This window comes from Stegostoma tigrinum, chromosome 10 (genome assembly GCF_030684315.1).
Source record: "Stegostoma tigrinum isolate sSteTig4 chromosome 10, sSteTig4.hap1, whole genome shotgun sequence".
Taxonomy (NCBI): domain Eukaryota; kingdom Metazoa; phylum Chordata; class Chondrichthyes; order Orectolobiformes; family Stegostomatidae; genus Stegostoma; species Stegostoma tigrinum.
This window is the reverse complement of record NC_081363.1, coordinates 45373776-45395340: the sequence shown is the minus strand read 5'-3', so window position 1 is coordinate 45395340 and position 21565 is coordinate 45373776. Positions and strand designations below refer to the sequence as shown.

Here is a 21565-nt window from a genome sequence, read left to right as displayed (position 1 = left end):
GGTTTAATACCAGTGCCACGAGATAGCGAGGTGAGGAACAGGGAGCGGGCGCAGCTGAACACGTGGCTACGCAGCTGGTGTAGGAGGGAGGGCTTCAGATATGTAGATAATTGGGATGCCTTCTGGGGAAGGTGGGACCTGTACAAGAAGGACGGGTTGCATCTGAACTGGAAGGGGACCAATGTCCTGGGTGGAAGGTTTGCTCGAGTAGTTCGAGAGGGTTTAAACTAGTATGGCAGGGGGGTGGGAACCTGAGCTGTATACCAGAGGTGAGCGTTGATGCAGGTGAGGCAGTAGCAAGAGGTAGACCAGCTAGTGGGAAGGATTTTCCTGGGAAGGAACCAAGGGATCGGTTAAAGTGTGTTTGCTTTAATGCAAGAAGTATCAGGAATAAAAGTGATGAACTTAGAGCATGGATCAGTACCTGGTGCTATGATGTTGTGGCCATAACAGAGACATGGGTTTCTCATGGGCAGGAATGGTTGCTGGATCTTCCAGGGTTTAGAACATTTAAAAAGAATAGGGAGGGGGGAAAAAGAGGAGGGGGTGTAGCACTACTAATCAGAGAGGGTATCACAGCTACAGAAGCTTCCTTTGTCGAGGAAGATCTGCCTACTGAGTCAGTATGGGTGGAAATTAGGAACAGCAAGGGAGTAGTCACCTCGTTAGGGGTTTACTACCGGCCCCCCAATAGCAGCAGGGAGATTGAAGAAAGCATAGGTCGACAGATTTTGGAAAAGTGTGCACGCAGTAGGGTTGTTGTAATGGGTGACTTTAACTTTCCTAATATTGATTGGAACCTCCTTCGAGCAGAAGATTTGAATGGAGCTGTTTTTGTAAGGTGTGTTCAGGAGGGTTTCCTAACGCAGTACGTTGACAGGCCGACGAGGGGAGAGGCCATTCTAGACTTGGTGCTCGGAAACGAGCCGGGGCAGGTATCAGATCTTGTGGTGGGAGAGCATTTTGGTGATAGTGACCATAACTGCCTCACATTCTACATAGCTATGGAGAAGGAGAGGATTAGGCAGAATGGGAGGATATTTAATTGGGGAAGAGGAAACTATGATGCGATTAGACATGAGTTAGGAAGCATGGACTGGGAGCAGTTGTTCCATGGTAAGGGAACTATAGATATGTGGAGACGGTTTAAGGAACAGTTGTTGGGAGTGATGAGTAAATATGTCCCTCTGAGACAGGCAAGAAGGGGTAAGATTAAGGAACCTTGGATGACGAGAGCGGTGGAGCTTCTAGTGAAAAGGAAGAAGGTAGCTTACATAAGGTGGAGGAAGCTAGGGTCAAGTTCAGCTAGAGAGGATTACATGCAGGCAAGGAAGGAGCTCAAAAATGGTCTGAGGAGAGCCAGGAGGGGGCACGAGAAAGGCTTGGCAGAAGGAATCCGGGAAAACACAAAGGCATTTTACACTTACGTGAGGAATAAGAGAATGGTCAAAGAAAGAGTAGGGCCGATCAGGGATAGCATAGGGAACTTGTGTGTGGAGCCTGAGGAGGTAGGGGAAGCCCTAAATGAGTTTTTTGCTTCTGTCTTTACGAAAGAAACCAACTTTGTAGTGAATGAAACCTTTGAAGAGCAGGTGTGCATGCTGGAATGGATAGAGATAGACGAAGCTGATGTGCTGAAAATTTTGTCAAACATTAAGATTGACAAGTCGCCAGGCCCGGATCAGATTTGTCCTCGGCTGCTTTGGGAAGCGAGAAATGCAATTGCTTCGCCACTTGCGAAGATCTTTGCATCCTCGCTCTCCACTGGAGTCGTACCTGAGGACTGGAGAGAGGCAAATGTAATTCCTCTCTTCAAGAAAGGAAATAGGGAAATCCCCGGCAATTATAGACCGGTAAGTCTCACGTCTGTCGTCTGCAAGGTGTTAGAAAGGATTCTGAGGGATAAGATTTATGACCATCAGGAAGAGCATGGCTTGATCAAATATAGTCAACACGGCTTTGTGAGGGGTAGGTCATGCCTTACAAACCTTATCGAGTTTTTTGAGGATGTGACTAGAAAAGTTGATGAGGGTCGAGCTGTGGATGTGGTGTATATGGACTTCAGTAAGGCATTTGATAAGGTTCCCCATGGTAGGCTCATTCAGAAGGTCAGGAGGAATGGGATACAGGGGAACTTAGCTGCTTGGATACAGAATTGGCTGGCCAACAGAAGACAGCGAGTGGTAGTAGAAGGAAAATATTCTGCCTGGAAGTCAGTGGTGAGTGGAGTTCCACAGGGCTCTGTCCTTGGGCCTCTACTGTTTGTAATTTTTATTAATGACTTGGACGAGGGAATTGAAGGATGGGTCAGCAAGTTTGCAGACGACACAAAGGTCGGAGGTGTCGTTGACAGTGTAGAGGGCTGTTGTAGGCTGCAGCGGGACATTGACAGGATGCAGAGATGGGCTGAGAGGTGGCAGATGGAGTTCAACCTGGATAAATGCGAGGTGATGCATTTTGGAAGGTCGAATTTGAAAGCTGAGTACAGGATTAAGGATAGGATTCTTGGCAGCGTGGAGGAACAGAGGGATCTTGGTGTGCAGATACATAGATCCCTTAAAATGGCCACCCAAGTGGACAGGGTTGTTAAGAAAGCATATGGTGTTTTGGCTTTCATTAACAGGGGGATTGAGTTTAAGAGTCGTGAGATCTTGTTGCAGCTCTATAAAACTTTGGTTAGACCGCACTTGGAATACTGCGTCCAGTTCTGGGCACCCTATTATAGGAAAGATGTGGATGCTTTGGAGAGGGTTCAGAGGAGGTTTACCAGGATGCTGCCTGGACTGGAGGGCTTATCTTATGAAGAGAGGTTGACTGAGCTCGGTCTCTTTTCATTGGAGAAAAGGAGGAGGAGAGGGGACCTAATTGAGGTATACAAGATAATGAGAGGCATAGATAGAGTTGATAGCCAGAGACTATTTCCCAGGGCAGAAATGGCTAGCACGAGGGGTCATAGTTTTAAGCTGGTTGGTGGAAAGTATAGAGGGGATGTCAGAGGCAGGTTCTTTACGCAGAGAGTTGTGAGAGCATGGAATGCGTTGCCAGCAGCAGTTGTGGAAGCAAGGTCATTGGGGTCATTTAAGAGACTGCTGGACATGTATATGGTCACAGAAATTTGAGGGTGCATACATGAGGATCAATGGTCGGCACAACATTGTGGGCTGAAGGGCCTGTTCTGTGCTGTACTGTTCTATGTTCTATGTTCTATGTTCTATGTTCTAATCGTAACTGATTCTGTCTTATAAGACTTTTAAGATAGACATCATCATGTAATTTAAAGAATTAGTGAACAATTCTTCATTTCATATCAATAAAATGAATCTCATTTATATTATATATGATTCATTATTTTATTTGACTTTGCTCCAAGCTATTGAGTAAATTATTCAGCACAGTACAGAATAATGCACAAAATTGGCTTATTTATAATGGATAAATAAAACACACCCATTACAGGACTACAACGACATCATTAGGGTGTGCACATCTACATGATAACAATTATTTCACAACCTGGTTCACAGGATTTAGACTCAGAGGAGCTTTCTACCACTCCCAATATATTACAGAGAACAATTATTTCCTGTTTAGAAGACAGAGTATGTTACAAGGCTGTAGTGCCATTGAGAGGCTCTGGTTTCGCAAACTGCACTGATGAAACTTCAGTCATTTGCAGTCAGTGTACACTTTCAGCCACTTGCAGTATAATACGCACAAATAACGATCTTTTGGTCTTGTTTTGTGCAGCCGAAAAACATTCTTTTTCACGTTTTGCCATTGAAATACTCATCATCCTTCTTGCTACCAACAACACCCAACATTTTGCCCACAGAACTTGGGCTGTGCAGTTTTATTTTTAAAATGACTTGACAGGAAAAGGAAGTTTTGCAATGAAGTCAAATAGCTTTGGTTTTGTCAGATGAGAAGTAAGGAGATTTGCCAGAAAAAACACAAAATGATATTTCATTAAAGGAAAAGCTTGCAAGATCACCCATTTTTCTTATGCACTTAACCATAAATGGATTTTCAAAGCTAGTTTGTCATTGCTTGTGCAAGTAATATCTTTGCAACTACTGAAGGCTGTTTGACGAATGTTTAGACAATTGTGTCATCATTACTGTTAGCTTTTGAAGTAGGAATAGGCTAACACCTGTGAACAACGTTCACTGGGACACTAATTTTTGTAACACCTTCCGTTCACTAGAAAAACAGGGTAAATCAGTGCTAATAAGAGGGAAGAAATTACAGTCATTAATATCAAAGATAAAATACTGGAGAAATTCATGCTACAAAAATCCAACAAATCCTTAGGACCTCGAGAGCCTACAAGTTTCTTAAAAATAGATAGCTGGACAGATAGTGGATAAATTGGCTAAGGTTTTTCAAGCAGATTGCAAATGAGCAAATATAACATGTTTAGTTAAGAAAGGAGGGAATGAATGTTCATCTTGATATCAGAAATATATTTTAATAAGCGCATGGCAAAGCAGAGCATTAATTGAAACAAGTCAACATGATTTTGCAAAAGGAATTTCTTCTGGGTAAATTTAGAGCTTTTTAAGAATGTAATCAATTGTGTAGATAAAGAGGAGCCAGTAGATGTAGTATACTTGGATTTCCAACACAGATTTGATAAGGTGCCATACTGAAGGTTAATACACAGGATAACCATTATGGAGTTGAAGGTGATGCATTGGCATGGATAGATGACTAGTTAACAAACATGAAGCACAGAGCAGGGATAAATGGGATAGTTTCAAGCTGGCAGGCTATGACTAGTGGAGTATACCATGATCAGGGTTGGATCTCGGCTATTAACAATTCACATTAATAACTTGAGCAAAGAAGTAGAATAATGCATCTGAGTTTGCTGATGAAACAAACCTAAATGGGAATGAAAACTGTGACATCAAGAGGCTATAAAAACAGAAATTTGTGAGTACTTCTATAACAAGAACACAAAAGGTCCATCTGTAGGTACACAAAGTGTTTGAGAAAGCAAATAGCATGTAGGCCTTTATTGCAAGGAAATTGCAGTACAAAAATAAAAATGTCTCACTACAATTGTATGGGGTCTTGGTGAGACTAAAGCTAAAAGATTGCTACTTTGGTCTCCTCACATATGAAAAGGTACATTCACAGAGGAGGCAGCACGAGGAAAATTCACTAGATTCACTGGTGCTTAGGATGAAAGGGGACATTCCAAGAGTCTGCATAAATTGGGTTTACTTTCTCTGGGGTTTAGAAGACAGAGGCAATCTGATTAAAACATTCAAGCTTATGAAGAAGCTTGATCAAATATTGTTGAAAGGTTGGTCCCTCTGACTGGGGAGTCTACAACATGGAAACGCCATTTCACAATAAGGCCCAAACATGTAGGACCTAGACGAAAGAGAATTATCTCCATTCAAAGCGTTGTTAATTTCTGGAATTATATTCTCGAAGCACAGTGGAAGCTCCATCATTGAATACATTTGAGGCTGGGTAAACAGATTTTTAGTCTCTCAGGGAAGCAAGAGATGTGGGGAATGAGTGAGAAAGCGGAAGTTGAAACCAAATTGAATAGCAGAGCCGGCTTAACAGGCCACCTGGTCTCCTCTTCTTATCTCCTACATTCTCGTTTCTTCAGTAAAAGCTATAATTATCGAGTGAGACAGTATTATGACTCAATTACATACTTAAGATGCTGTCACAAGCTTTTTGTTTTGTCTGTACTACTTTGCTGTAGGGGTTGGATAATTAAAGAAGTTAAATTATAGAATTATAGAAATTAAGCATCCTGACCAGTCTTTAAATGGGACTTTTATCAGCAAAACTATGCCAACCTATTTAGTGGATCGATGGAAGATCATTTCTTCATCCAGATATGAATATTATGTTCAGGCTCAGAATGTACAATTTAAGGATGGACCAGTATTGAATTTTAGAATTTGCTATCCTTCTAAAGATATAAATGCCGTAGGTTGATCATTGAGACAACCAGCTTCAATGGTTTCCTGTGTAAATAGATACACGTTAATCTAGGTAGTTCCCAAAAATAAAATAATGCAGTATTTCTGTTGTTTATATGGTAATTAGTCAAGATATTGTCTGTTATGATGAACAGTTGAGAATTCTTTAGCTTTTCTATTGATTATAATGGTGCTTCATTTATTTTCATTGCCAGCCCGAGGTCCTTTGATGTTCCAATAAACCGCTAAAGATTCTAACTACAATATAATAACGATCCATTCATATTATGATAATGTCTGTTGTCACATTAAAGGAAAAATACACATTATTATTTTTCAGTTATAGGCATCATAAAGCTGCACATGATGCTGTATATCATGGGTGAATATATAACTTGCAAATCTATCAAACACAACTCATGTGTGCCTGGGATACCTGAGTACCCTATAACATAAAGATTAATGGACTGATAGCAAAGGAAAATACACTGGTGTTCTTATTTTTTGTGTTTGATTTTTAGTCATCTCTTCCTGACGTAGTTACTGACAAGATAAAGCCCTTGTCTAATTCAGAGAACACATGGAGCCAAAGATTTCATGAAGACCTAAAACAAGTAAATGGATTAATTCACCTATACATTTTAGGACATCGCTCACTTCAATTAGAAAAAAACTGCTTCCTGCCAAGTGTTGTACCCCAAGACAGAAAGGATCATGGGAACATATTATGAAGTCAGTTGTTATCAACACTCATTTTACATTGGGCAGATCTTCTGATCTCACTGTTGGCAACATGGACGCAAGAAGGGCATGTAATTAGGCAGACCCACCTAAAACCTATTACCTCCTGCCTCCAGCAGAATTACATTGGGAAGGCATATTGTCAACGTTTCTATGCTGCCATCATTTAAGTGGCTGACAATTACCACTGAAGAACCTCTTCTTGCCACTGTTGGGATGAGCCCAGCTGCAGGGAGGCCTGTCCTTATAAGGCACTGATGGCAGATAAAACTGCACAGTCATTGAAGGACTTGACATTGTGGTGGGTAGGATAGAGAGGGAGGGGGTGGGAGTTACTGAAGTTTGCACAGCTGCTCAGTTTGCTTGTACTTTGGCAGGCTTGCCCAACATGAGGCAATGCCAGACCTTTCTCCAGATAACAGGTGAAATCCTTAACACCTCAAATGGATTTCATGCATTGGAAGTGACTATTTATTGAGTGGTCTGAAACCACAGAAAAAGTTTAAAAATATTGACAACAATATTTTTAAAATGACAGTATCTGGAGCCCATCAGATAAATGAACATTTTTTTAACTCCATCTTACAAATGACAAAATTATTACAACACCAAAAGTATCAGCTGGTTCAAATCTAGACACAGCTCCTGAACTACTCACAAGTTCCAGGCATAACCTCTCTAATCAGATAGTTGTGGATTAAGCCTTTAAACTGAAATCACTTTAGACAATGTACACGAGCTGAGAAAAGGACTCCACCAACCAGACAGTGTAATCTCTTTAAAACAATAGGGCTGGAGCGATGGCTCTGCAATTTACTGAGACTATATCTGGTAATTGACCAATTTGTGAATAGAAGTCTTGGGGTAATACGCTAACTATTTATGTTTAAAGAAGTACCTTTTCCAGGGTCAATTATGCAGAAGTAGGAGAACAATGTATGGGTAACAGTGAAGAGAGCTCTCACAGTCCTTCCCTCTCTCCCTCTTTCTTCAGCATATACCCTGACTGTGGCTGACCAATCTGGTTGACGAACCAGAGGCAAAGTTTGCAAGATAAACCAAGCAGCTGCTGTGCCACAGGTAAACTCAGGAATTGTTCAGGAACTTTTTACATCACCTTAATGCAAAATGCAGAAGATCACTGAAAACTGCTTGAAGCCATCCAATTAACAAGAACCCTAGATGACTGACTTTCTTTTGGATACTCAAACAACTTGACTTGAGACAGGCTTAACAGTAAATTTCAATTTTAAATCTAGTTTTAGGCGACATTAGACCAATTTTTAGGTATGAACTGTCCATAACCAATTGCAGATTGTTTCTTGTTACTGAGTTGGATTGTAGGAATCAGGAAATTTCCTGGCTTATTGCACAGACTTAGTGATAGAGTGTGGGATCATGGTGGGATCTTTGTTCCGTGTGTGTGTGTGTGTGTGTGTGTGTGTGTGTGTGTGTGTGTGTGTGTGTGTGTGTGTGTGTGTGTGTGTGTGTGTGTGTGTGTGTGTGTGTGTGAGAGGGAGAGAGAGACAAAGATGGGTCAGGCCCATCGTTCTCAGATGGAGATTGGAAATGGTTCAATGGCGGCCATTTGCCAAGGATGGCTAATTTAAAAGCAAAAGGAAGAATCTCTGTTCCATGAGACCTATTTCCAGTTGTGTCCTTAAACATTATGGTCTCTACGCCTCACCCCAACCACTCTCCATGTGAATCCAAACCCACCCCATTAGGCCTTAGAGCCACTATATTAGCTTAGTGCTCACTCACTGATCTATTTTAGTGCCTTAGATTTGTAACTAGGTACTATGTACCTAAGAGGTCGCCACACATAGTGCCGTCGTACACTTTTTGCTGTACTCATGTACTTTTGTACTCAAATACCCGTGACAATAAAACCTAATTCTCATTCATTTCTCCTCACTCACTATCTTTATGCCCTCCGTGCCAACTTACCCAGTGTCCATTTGCATACTTCAACAGCCACACTAAGATGAAACAAAGTTCAAATATCAAATGTTTCATAAAACATGCTGCCATTCACAAAAACCTATTCACTGTATTTAATTTCTCTCTTACAAAACCAAATATTTTTATCCATAACCCATCAGTGACAGCTAATCCTTTAATAATCTCTAAAGGTTGTCATACTGTGAACATTCAAACCTCTGATGTGATGATAGGCTATGAAAAGCAGCCAAGCAGTAGTAGAGTTATCATGATAGCCATTATGGTTATATCAACAAACAAATAATGAAACTGCCAGCATCAACTGTTTTAAAATCAGAATGCAGGTTCTTTTTCAATTTGAAACTGTAAACAGAAGGCTATTTAAATAACTTCACAGCCTGGCAGTTTCACAGACCTTATCTACCCTTGAGAGGACTTGCATCTATTCATCAAAATATTCTCACCACACTCTGTGAAATAAGACTCTCACTTCAGTGAAAAGGGGGTCCGTTTGAACTGAGCAATAACTTGAAATGACCCTCTGGCTTTGAGTTTAGTAGTCACTGCCTATTCCCACTCTCCCATTGGCAAAAGTAAGATTTGTCAGAATGGTACTGTGGCTTCCAAATCCAGCTTCTCAGCACCATTTTACATTATAAGCCACCGAGTCAGCACAACTCTGTGAAAATCTAGGCTTTTATTTATCCTCTGACTTCAGACCGTGTAGGAACTCTACATACAAGGCCTTTCCAACTTATTTACTAATTTCCCAATAAATAATCAGCCTTATAGGGTGGTAAGGTAGCTCTGTGGTTAGCTTTGTTGCCTCATAGCACTGGGAACCTGGGTTTGATTCCAGCCTCTGGTGACTGTCTGTGTGCAATGCAGTCCCTGTGTCTGTGTGGGTTTCTTCCGGATGCTCCAGTTTCCTCCCATGGCCCAAAGATATGCAGGTTAGCTGCATTAGCCATGCTAAATATCCCATAGTGTCTAAGGATGCGTAGTCTAGGTGGGATGGCCATGGGTAATACAGGGCTATGGGAATAGGGTGGGAGAGGAATCTGGGTGGGATGTTTTTTGGAAGGTCGGTGTGGACTCAATGGGCTGAATGGCCTGTTTCCACACTGTAAGGATTCTATGATTATATCAGTTAAAGTGTATCTTAAGAGGTTCTGATGAAGAATGATCAACTCTTTCTCTCTCCAACCGACCGATTTTCTCCAGAAATCTCTATATTTGTTTTAGATTTCCAGCAAGAACAGTATTTTGTTTCTTTGTAACCTGTAACCTACCTGCCACCTTATTATAAAAACTTGTACCGCAGCATGTTGTGATGCTTTAAAAGTTGCATTTTATTCATATTTAACCAGAAGAATAATTTGAGAATGGGATATATAATATTAAGAACTCCTACACTGTAATCAACCCTCTGTGACTGTCCAAATGCAAACTGAAATGAATTAAACTCATTTTCTAGCCTCCAAAAGCAGGGATGTAAATCCTGTTGAGCATTACCCTTAAAGCTAGAGTCAGTCCAAAAGCTGAAAAGCACAGTTTTGAACCTGCTTATGTGCTGTTGCTCACAGTTTGTGTCAAGTATATGCACACACATCTGTCCCTGACTGCACTCCAATAGACAGCAGAAGCTACTGGGCAGGATGACAGGACACAAACCGTGTCAGGCCACCCCTAACCATCACAAATGCATACATGCAAACATTGTTTGTTGCAATTGTACAGGTGTTGGACTTTGCTGGGTTACTTGGACACTGAAACCCTGTTTGGGATCCATCAGGGTAAATCAAAGTCACCATAGTACTACTGGATCACAGGCTGTCCTTACAGTGACAGCGAGAGCACGACAATGAGAGAGTGCTAGGACTGGTAGCAGCTTGACCTGAGCTCACCAAGCCTCAGGTGAGGGGAGAGCTTGAGAAGGAAATTCCTCTGTGGTAACATAAACAGAAATTGCTGGACAAGCTCAGCAGGTCTGGCAGCACTTGTGAAATGAGAGAAAACAGAGTTAATTTTTAAGCCCAGTGACCCTTCTTCAGAACTGATGGTAGCTAGGAAACGTTGATATATATGCCAAAAGCAGGGGTTTGGAGGTGGTAAAGGGGTAAGTGATAGGTAGAGATTGAGCCCAGAGGTAGAAATAGACAGTTAGACTGATGAAGAGATAGATAATGGTGAGCGAGGGAGAAGGGAGAACTGCTAATGGGGACCATAAGTAAGTGAAAATTGCTTGGCTGTGCTGAAAGTTGGTCATGTAACGACAGGGCCTAGGGTGTGGGAGTTGGGGTAAGGGCATGGGAAAACGTGCTCAGGCCCTGAAATTACTGAACTGGGCATCAAGTCCTGAAAACTGAAGAGTCTGCAAATGGAAAATGAGATGCTGTTCTTCCAGCCTGCGCTAAGCCTTGCTGGAGCGCTGCAGCAGGTCTGAGACAGAAATATTGGCCATGTTGGTGTGTTGAAGTGGCAGGTAACCGTAAGCTCAGGGTCTTTTTTGCAAACAGAACACAGGTGTTCTGCAAAATGGTCACCCAGTCTGGGTTTCATCCCGTCAATGTAGAGTAGACCACTCACAGTCTCCATGAGCAGCTAGTCTTTCTCCCTGGTTCACCATTATCCATCCCTTTGTCTGCCCGTATCTCTGTTTCTGGGCTCCATCTTCACCTATTATTTATATTACAAGGTGTGGAGCTGGATGAGCACAGCAGGCCAGGCAGCATCAGAGGCACCTATCACTTCTGACAAAGGGTCACTAGACCGGAAATGTTAATCCTGTTTTCTTTCCACAGATGCTGGCAAATCTGCAGAGGTTGTCCAGCAATTTCTATTTTTGTTTCACAATCCCAACATCTGTATATCTGTGTTTTACCTTAGTTCTTCATGGTAACCTCAGCTAGTATGGGAATTTGAGCCACACTGTTGACGCGAGTTTGCATCACAAACCGGCTGACCAGCCAACTAAACATAGGCAACATTAAATACACATAAAAGGAGATGTTAATAAAACTGTTGTATATGTCAGAGAAGGGAAAGACAAACAGTTTTAACAGAATAGCTATTAATAGTTCCGTTCCGATTGCATTATGTAACACTGAATTGCATTGCTTTTTGAAATACCAAGAACCTTTGAAATACCAAGAACATAAACTTACAGAAACATACATATATTAAAAGGCGTTTAATAGAGGTAACAGTGATGTTGTACTTGTCAAGTGAAAAGAACTGGCATCTAAATTAATTGGACTTGCTTCATGGAAGAACCAGGACTGTAATCCTGATCACAGGTTCTTCTTGACTTTGACCAAAAATATTGTCCATCAGAGAGAAGCACCAACCCATGGTCTTATCCTCAGACCTTCAACCCATCGACCCACTCTCCCCCTGCTGTCTGTGCACTTTGCTGCTCTCACAAAAGCTTTGCAGCCTATTTCCAGCTCCGGCTCAGATTCCCAACTTCCCACTGCCACCTACATGCAACCATTTGCACCCATGTCTGGTCCCCAGCTCTGTCCCATCATTGCTGTGGCCTGATCCCTAGCTCATTCCCATTCCCACAGTGTCTTGACAAGCCCCCAGAGCAATGTTTTGCTGAGCTCATGGTTGAAATGGGTATTAGCAAACCTAAGTGCGTCTGCTATTAGAACAGTGCCAGATGTGCCGTAATGTAAACTGCCCAAAGCAAAACCAATGACTAATAATCCCACCATGAAAACATATCTTCATGAACATCATTCCACAATAATAAGTTATATGTATATATTACCTTTAGCATAATGTATGCCCAACGCTTTTCACAGGGGCATTAACAATTACAACTGGCAATATTTGGTCAGGTGAACAAAAATTGAGATGAAAAGCTTGGTTTTAAAAAAGTGGCTTAGAGAAGATAAGCAAAGCAGAGGTGGAGAGGTGGAAGGAGGGAATTCCAGAATCAGAGACTTGTCAAGTGAATGGGCAAACACGAATGTTGGAACAAAGGGGCGATGGGTGAACTGCACTTACAGAGTTTGGGAAACGTGCGGAAGAATTTTAGAAGATAGTAAGAAGCTTGAATGTGAGAGTCCAGCTGGTCCATTTTTGAGGTAACAAAGATACAAATGAGCACTTCAGCAGCTGGCAAGTGGAGACAGGGCTGAAGCTAAGTGATGCTCAAGGGGTGAAAATTCATTTTAATGAAAAGGTATAGAACATATGAGTGGAAGAACAACTCAAGATCAATCGTGAACAATTCAGTATTAGGGAGGCAATAGTTGAGTGGCATTATCGCTAGATTATTAATCCAGAGTCCTAGGTAATGCCCTGGAGACTTAGGCAAAAATCCTGCCACAGCAGATGGTGGAATTTGAATTCAATAAAAAAAAGTTTTGGAATTAAGTGGTAAATGATGATCATGAAACCATTGTTGATTGTTGGAAAAAAACCATCTGGTTCACTCAGGAAGAAAACTGCCACCCTTATCTAGTGCCTATGTGAGACTCCGGACCCACAGCACTGTGGCTGACTTTCAAATGCCCTCTGGGCAATTAGCGATAACACCAAATGTTGACGTAACCCTCATCCTATGAACGGATAAAAGAAAGTCTCAAGATAGTTACCAGGGAGAAGAACGAAGTTGTCAACTGGGGAACGAGATGTAGAGCAGGAACCAAAAATTATGGCTTCAAGCTCTCCAATATAGATTGGAGAAAATATCTTTTCATTCAGTTTTGGACAGAGGATAGGCAGACAGAAAATTTAGCGCAGGACTTGACAGACAGGAATCAGGCAAAGCTGTATGTCGTCGATTTGCATGTGATAACTGATGCCATGCTTTTGGATCACATTGTTTAGACAAGGCTTGCATATAAGAAACAGAAGGGAACACTGACTACACTCACCCCATAGGTACTACATCTGCTATGTATCCGCCTCTAAAGGACCCTTCCAAATCACTTAAAGGCACATCTGACCCTCAGGCTGCACCATGGCTGGCCAACAGCTATCATTGGAAAGCTGCTGCAAGGACACACATGCAGCTCCCAGACCAGGCTGGACTGAATTCCCGTGCTGTTCACATCCTTGCTCTGAGCCCATCTGGATATTTACAGCAACCCTGCCTGGCCTTTCTGCATATTGCTTCCTCAGCCAGATCTACCAGCTTGCGACACTTCTGTCTTGTCTTGTCATTTAGTTCAGGCACAATGGGAGGAAGCTGGCTACAGTCGTCAGCAGTAGTCCTCAGTCAAATCAAGGCAAATAACCTTCACTCAGAGGGTTCCAGCACAGTATGACAAGGGCAGCTTCCAATAGCAATTTTGGACGCAATCAGTTGCTCAGGATGTTCATATTTGGAATTGTCTCCTGTTAAAGGGGTTGGGGGGGGTGTGGTCGGTGTGTGGGGGAGCCAAATTTCAGGCAGTACACCATCTTCCTTGATGCTGTCTTATTGTGAACTGTTTTCCTCCTGGAATGAGATACAGGCAGCTAATACAGGAGATGAAAGTGATGGTACAGCTAATACTGGTGGGGAGGTTTTGGGATGAGTGAGGGAAGATGTTACAGGCAATAGTGAGAGTCAAAGAACACGAGTGTTGGCAGAAGGTGGGTACAGGAGTAGAGATAGAGTGAGTGTGTGCTGCCCAAGAGTAGATGGTGACACTTAAATTTGCAGGATTGTGAAGGCCATTAACCTTCTTCCTACTGTGCTGGGCTTTTATGAAACTGCACTAACCTGGGTGCAATCATGGACCAGGCTGGCACAGTGTGATCTTGTGGCCCCCTACTGCTGGTCATGGGTGAAGAGGAAGCCCCACATTTGCGGAACCTCCAAGAATACCCCTATAAAGGTGTAGACAATTTTACACCCCACCTTCCCCCCGAAACCTGCCACATCTGTGGAAAATGTCAGGAACCATACAGCAACTAACAGTGCTTGCCCATGTGACGTTAAAGTGAGGGAGAGATTTCGGTGAGTGATGAGATCTTCCGACAGCTGCGTGTGGGAAGATAAGAACAGAATCAGGTGTGATGGATGCACTGACGGCAGGGCATTTTGATAATGAGGCACATTTGGTAAAATACAGCAAGAAATCTCACTGGGCCTTACGAAAAGAATCTCCTGACAAAAAAAAAATGGACGCAACTTGCATATAGCCAAGAAGAGTAAGCCCTGTGTGTTTTCATAGAATTCCTACAGTCTGGAAGCAGGCCCTTCAGCCCAGCAAGTCCACACTGACCCTCACAGCATCCCACCCAGACCAATTCCCCTATAACCCACCTAATCTACACATCCCTGAGCACTATGGAACACACTTTAGCATGGCTAATCCACCTGGCCCACACACCTTTGGACTGTGGGAGGAAACTGGAGCACCTGCAAAAAACCCACGCAGACATGTGGAGAATGTGCAAACTCCACACAGGCACTTGCCCGAGGGTGGGATTGAACCTTGGTTCCTGGCACTGTGAGGTAGCAGTGCTAATCACTGAGCCACTGTGAAACCCCCTACTTTATTTTCAAACCTGAGATCATTTAAACGTATCAGATGTCATCAGCAGTGACAATAACTGTCTGCACCCATTATTACCATTGCAAAATAAATGACCTGCAAACTAAGTGCTTGGAGGTTTGTGGTTACACAATACTTGTCACACATAGTATGGTTATCATCCAGAACCATGCAAATGGATGGTCACCATTTTAACTGAATTTGCAAAACACCGTGACTGGGATTCCCAACTCGTTCCAGCAGGCAAAAAGAGGTGAGAAAGCCCCAATCAGTGGAGTAGGATTGTGTTGCTTGTAGACCATGAGGAGCAGGAATGCTTTCCTCGGGCCCATCAGGTCTACTTGCGCTACATCTGACCTTTGGCAGTACCCTAAGCCCGCATTACACCCAGTTCATTCCATTACCCTTGCGATGTCTGATTCTCCCAAAATAGGAGGTAATCTTTGGAGGCAAGGGGTTGGCCCTTTGGAAAGTCAGCAAGAGACCCACATTCCCTCCTTTGGGAAAGGGCCACCTAAGACAATCAGGCACCTAACAGGTCAGAAAAGGGACCTTCCACTGGGGAAGCAAGTCCCGGCTAAGCCAGCCAATCAGGGGCTGACAGCTCTTTCACTTAGCAGTGCCACTGGGGAAATGATGGCAGCTCCTGACGTGTCATTTGCCAGAAGTGGAGGATTGTAGAACGACATAAGCCAGAGCCTAATGATGGCAGGAGGAGTTTTGCAGAGCTTTACAGAGTGGTGGGCAGTAAGGGTTGTGCCTCTCAGTGCAGCCCCCAAACTCCCATCTCCCCAGTGCCCGCTCTCTTGATTAGGCAGACTGCCTTTGAAACAGGAACGTCACCACGGGAGGCCACAAGCAACAAGCACACTGCTGTAGTCCCCATGTGTCATGATGCCACCCACCACTATGTTAATACCAGCAGCAGTGCAATACAACCCTTAAATTGGCGTTAAATCCATTCTTTAGGGACCCATTCACAGCAGCGCAGGAAGGCTGTCTTGGACTTAATCAGGATAGAGGCCAAAAGGTGGCAGTGTCTGCACCCACCAATTTCTTGGCTGATTAAATGCCCTTCTCACCTTGAAACATGTCACAGGGGAAGGCAATAAATACCACTTCCTAAGTCCAGTGCACCCTTACTTATCCAGGCTTCCTCAGTCCCCACCAAATTCTGAAATTTTGTGATGTCCAGGCAATAGTCATTCCTAACCCAGGCCTCAAATGTTTTCAGCCACCAAAACAATGTCTTTTGTACCAACTTTAAGTACGTAAACATAGAATGGGTATCTGACATATCTTGCAGTCCCTTTAGATCTTATCAATCTTTGAGCAGAACAAAATAAACAGAATCAGTAAAACACCATCACTTTTTCTGATCCCATAATCATTATTCTCTATTTTGAGATCAGTAAGTACCATAGTAACCTTGACATCTTTTTCTACAAAATACCAGACTATTTTAATGCAATAAAATCTTAAGAGTGTTGCCATCGGTGAGGCCCACCTCATTTAAAACTGCTCATTTTCAGCCTTAAAGTCTGTAACATTGCTCCTAGTTATGCAGGAACTACAACCCCAATGAATGGAGGATCTGAGAGACAACTTGAGAAGAGAAACATCATGAATGATTAGCATGAATTTTAAAAAGGAAACATTTTGTTTGACTAATTTTACTGAATTTTTTGAGGAGGTAGAGAGTGATAATATAGTAGATATAAATTATCTGGATCATCAAAAGCCATTTGATATGGTGTCCCATAATAGACTTATGAATAAGGTCAGAGAATATGAAGTTGAAGCACAACCAGCAGGGTGGATTGTCAAAAGGCTTTGAGACAGAAAGCAGAAAGTGGGAGGAAAGGGCAGTTACCCAAACCACTAGAGGTAGGGAAATAGCGTTTCACAAAGATCAGTGCTGGGATCACGAGCATTAACATTTTACATTAACTTATATTAACATTCAAAGTTTTGGCAAAGATCTGTAGCTCGGATTTACATTAACATACAAACACAATTTCTAAATTTACAGAGATAGTAGAAACTGCAGATGCTAGAGAATCTGAGATAACAGGGTGTAGAGCTGAATGAACACAGCAGGCCAAGCAGCATCACAGGAGCAGGAAGTCTGACGTTTTGGGCCTAATGGCCTAAAACTTCAGCCTTCCTGTTCCTCTGATGCTGCTTGGCCTGCTGTGTTCGTCCTATTATAAATTTGTAAACGACATCAAATTGCGAGAGGGGATTGGTAGTCAATACCAGGGAGGGCTGACATAAGTTGTAGGAAGAAGTTAATAAATTTGCAAAATGGATAAACATTTGCAAATGAAGCCCAACACATAAATGTGAAGTAGTACATTGTGGTGGGAAGAATAAAACCTGGACAGCGTAGGTTGGAGAAAGAGGAGTAAAGGATTCAAGGCATACAAAATATATCAGTATAAAAGTTACACTGCACTTTAGCAAGGCTTCAAGAAGACAAATCAAACAACAGGCTTTATTTCTAGAGACGTAGAATTGAAAAGTGAGAAAACTGTACTCAACCTGTGTCAAACCTTAGTTATACCGTTCTAAGCACTGCAGGCAGATTTGTAATATATTTACAAAAAAAATTGAGGTCCAGGAGAAGCAGCAAATAATGACAATAAAATGCATGGGGGGATAATTCAAAATAGTTGAGTAGGCTGAAGAAAGAAGAAAGAATGCTGAGAGTAGAGGTCGAAAATTACATCAGATTTTGATCGAGCGGATGCAAAGAGAAGTTTCCACATGTGGGAAGGCATAATGTACATACTACCAACATAAAACTGTAGCCAAGAATTTTAATATATAGTTCAGAATATATTTCTTTAACCAATGAGTAATGAGGCTGTGAAACGCTATACCTCATGGAGTGATGAAGCAAAAATTATGACGGGAGAAGAGAATCGAGGTTGATAGAGTTGGATTTAAATGAGGAAATAAAGGAATATAAATGAATATAAATGAAATATAACCTCTGGGTAGGGTTGGTTGGGCCAAATGGCTGTTTCTTAGTCCTATGTTCTTCATATTACTATATAAATCCACGTAGTGTGATGTATCTTATGACCATTAAAAATGTCTATTTCTTCCACAACAATTTCTACATTTAGATTAAAAGCACTTCTTAGGGTGTGGCTCTTCTTTGTTTTAAACTTATCTGTTTTACAATTAAAAAAATACACTGATCATTGTACGCACAAAACTATTATAATATGGTATCATTTTCCAACATTCAATTTATTCTTGAATGTAAATAACTCTGACTATGAACTATTACTATTGTTGTTGAAAATGGTGCTAAAGTAATGAGTGATACTGGTACCAGTTACAAACAAATAGGGTGGTATTGTGCCAAAGGCAACATCTGTACTTCTATAAATGAACCATTGTGATCATATCTAATTTAATTCAGACACCTGGTGGTGATTTATTCATCAATACAGAATGAACAATAGATGGACAATTGTAGGCCGTAATTGTAAACTCCTTGTATTGGTATCTGTATCAGATTGCACCTCCTTGTGACACTCAAATAAGTGCTACAGTTTAATTATTGGATTCATAATTCAGTTAACAATGTAACATGAAGGAATAATTTAATAAGTAGTGTTGGTCAATAATCTAGTCCCATTAACATGTCTAAACATTAGAAAAGAAAATATTGACAGCAGGCTAAATCTGGCAGCTGATTTAAATGTTAAGATCAAATGCTTATTGAATTTCACTAATATTTCCATTTAACAGACTGATCGTAGGGAATGTACTGTCAAAAACAGAAATTTGACTCTGAAGTGTCTATCATTATAACAGGCAACAGAAAATCTCTTTCCTTGATTAGGAGGGGCAATGGAAATCCCATTGGGCTGTAAACTTTCAGAGACTGCTGTTTGTATAATTTCCCAACTGGTTCACTTTTGTGTAACAGTTGCATTCCCCTGAGCACATTAAGTCTGAACATGGAACCAATTGATTAAACAAGTCTCAAATTACACAACAATAAAAGCTAATTAGTGATGATATAAAACTTAGGCTATTATGATACAAGTTTGTCTGCAATATTTAATATTTGTTTTTTCATATATTTGGGAATTGTAAGACCTATAACACACGATACAGCTCACTAGTAAAAATGTAAACCTCTCGATGGTTGTGGATTTCCATAAAGTAACGAAAATACCTTATTTATCTCTAATGCAAAATACTGCAGATGCTGGAAACCTGAGATAAAATATTTAAAAGAAAACTGGAAATGTTCAGCTTGTCAGGCAGCAGCTGTGAAGCAAAAACTGTGGAGAGAAGCTATGGAGAGTTTCGGATTAGTGATTCCATGGACACTCCCTGACCTGCTGAATATTTCTAGCATGTTCTGCCTTTACTTCAAATTATTTGACTGGTATTTCACATCAGAAACTATCGTTTCTTCATTGCCTAGTTATCATCTTTCATGACACTGTCCGATAGAATTCAAAAGGCATTAATTTAGTAAGCAGCTATGAATCACTGAATTAATTTTAAGGTATCTACATTTTCTTCAATAAAATGGAGGCGGTGCAGTCTAAATAAGTCATGTGATTTCACAGCATATAAAAATAGCATTCATAGTTACTAATTAAATGCTATTACTGGCAACCAAATCAACACCTTTTTTCTATATGATGGACTTTTCAATGCAGATGCTGTGATATTATGGAAAAAAAACTGGTTGATTTTGCATTGACCCGTGTAGTCATCCCTACAGCTCTCAGAATTACAGTAATTTTGATATTAAAAAATTTCTTTATTATGAGTATTATTACTCTACTGTTCAGTTATTTTATGCATTTTGGTTTGAAGAATTATTTTACAAATACAGACATTTAGCTGCAATGAGAATATGAACACGAAAAAAATCATACAGCAAAATCCATACTGAGTCCTTTGTGGCATACTGTGTTATCAGAAGAACTGAGCTGCTGATTGTTGTTGTGTGTTGTTTTGTATAAAATTTTACAATCGGCATTAAATGATTGTAGCACAAATTCCCAATCACACTGAATGAATTACAATTAAATCATTCTACCTTCCTTCACAGCAGACAGCTCTTCTTCTCCTTGCTAACAGCTACATACTTGGTTTCTGCAAGCTTTCAGATTAAAGCATTACATTTTCTTAGCATCAACACTATAAAATAATCAATAATGGTTATTGCACAGTTGTTGATCATATCGGTTTGTGGAATACACATAGGGCTTTAATATCTGTAGTCCCAAATACAATCAAGTCTATTTTGGCAAAAAAATACAGTAATCAACAAAATTCCTCAGTGTAGAATTAAAACCAGGAAAGAAAAAAGGCTAATTTACCTTGTTCATTAAACTGTGAGCAGATATTCACTCTTCTCTTCTTAAAATTGGTTAAATATTCAGGAGAATCCAAGCTTACCAGCTGTGTAGGCAGCAGCCCTGAGAGACGAGTCCACACCCAGCTTTGTCTTCAATCATCATTCTGTCTACAGGAAGCAGCAGGTCTCCCACTTCCTCCCCTTTCTAGCTGCTGTAACTTCCCCTTCTCTGCCTCTCTTTCTCTCTCATTTAGCCCTTCTCTCCTGTATGCCTTGTGCTTCCCTCCTTGCAACTGTTCCTTTCACCAGCTTATTTCTGCAGCAATTCCACCGCACTTTACAACCAATGCTCTGCTCTCTGAGCTTCATTTGAAGCATTAGGTGAAGTAATCAAAGGAATTCATCTTGGCGTCTGAAATATTAAATAAATGATAAAATCATTCTAAGGGCTTGCTTCCCTCCACCCTCACTAACAGAAACCTCAGTGTGACTTTGATATTCTTCCCAGCTGCTGGCATGAAGGGGCGCTTCCTGAACAAGACTACCAGATAGACCAACATCAGCAGCAAAGACTGCCCATACTAAAACCCAGAGTTATGCTATTATATCTGCACCCAGTCTACTTCTATTATTCCAGCTCTTTGTTTGCAATGTTCCTAAGAGGGACACAGTGAACTTTAATAAAATGGATTTCCCCAGTGCTACCATGGCAACGGTGAATGACTGATTTCCTGTGTTGTTTATGTAAATGTGGCAATGCCTCTTTCTTTGCACAGCAGACACAGAACAGTAATCAGAATCTAATCCTCAGAGGTTTAAAACCAGAATATTATCGTTTCTTTAGACACTTCGAGTGTACGTCTTTTTTTCATGAAAAAAGGATGTGATTTGTTCAAAAGTAAAGTTTCAGCCATGACAAGTTATTGACATGTCACAGATAATAGGCTGTACATGTAATGTTTCCTTTGAGCGCCCCATTCACTTGTTACATAGCCTAAACCCTGAAGGGTGACAGCTGAGGATTTACTATTGATCTCTGTGAACCAGTGATCTCTAAACATTGTGTACTACATACAGCAGTA

At 41.2% G+C, this 21565-nt stretch overlaps 1 protein-coding gene across 3 annotated transcripts in view; it reads right to left on the bottom strand.

Annotated features, from left to right (window-relative positions):
• LOC125455839 (guanine nucleotide-binding protein G(I)/G(S)/G(O) subunit gamma-2) overlaps window positions 1-21145 on the bottom strand; it is an 82139-nt gene extending 60994 nt beyond the window's left edge. Inside the window, exon 1 of one of the 3 annotated variants that reach the window (XM_048538352.2) lies at window positions 20506-21145. The gene's annotated coding sequence lies outside the window, so the exon portion shown is untranslated. The remainder of the gene's footprint in view (window positions 1-20505) is intronic. The other 2 variants (XM_048538350.2, XM_048538351.2) reach the window with 2 other exon arrangements.
• Between the last annotated feature and the right edge of the window lie 420 nt (window positions 21146-21565).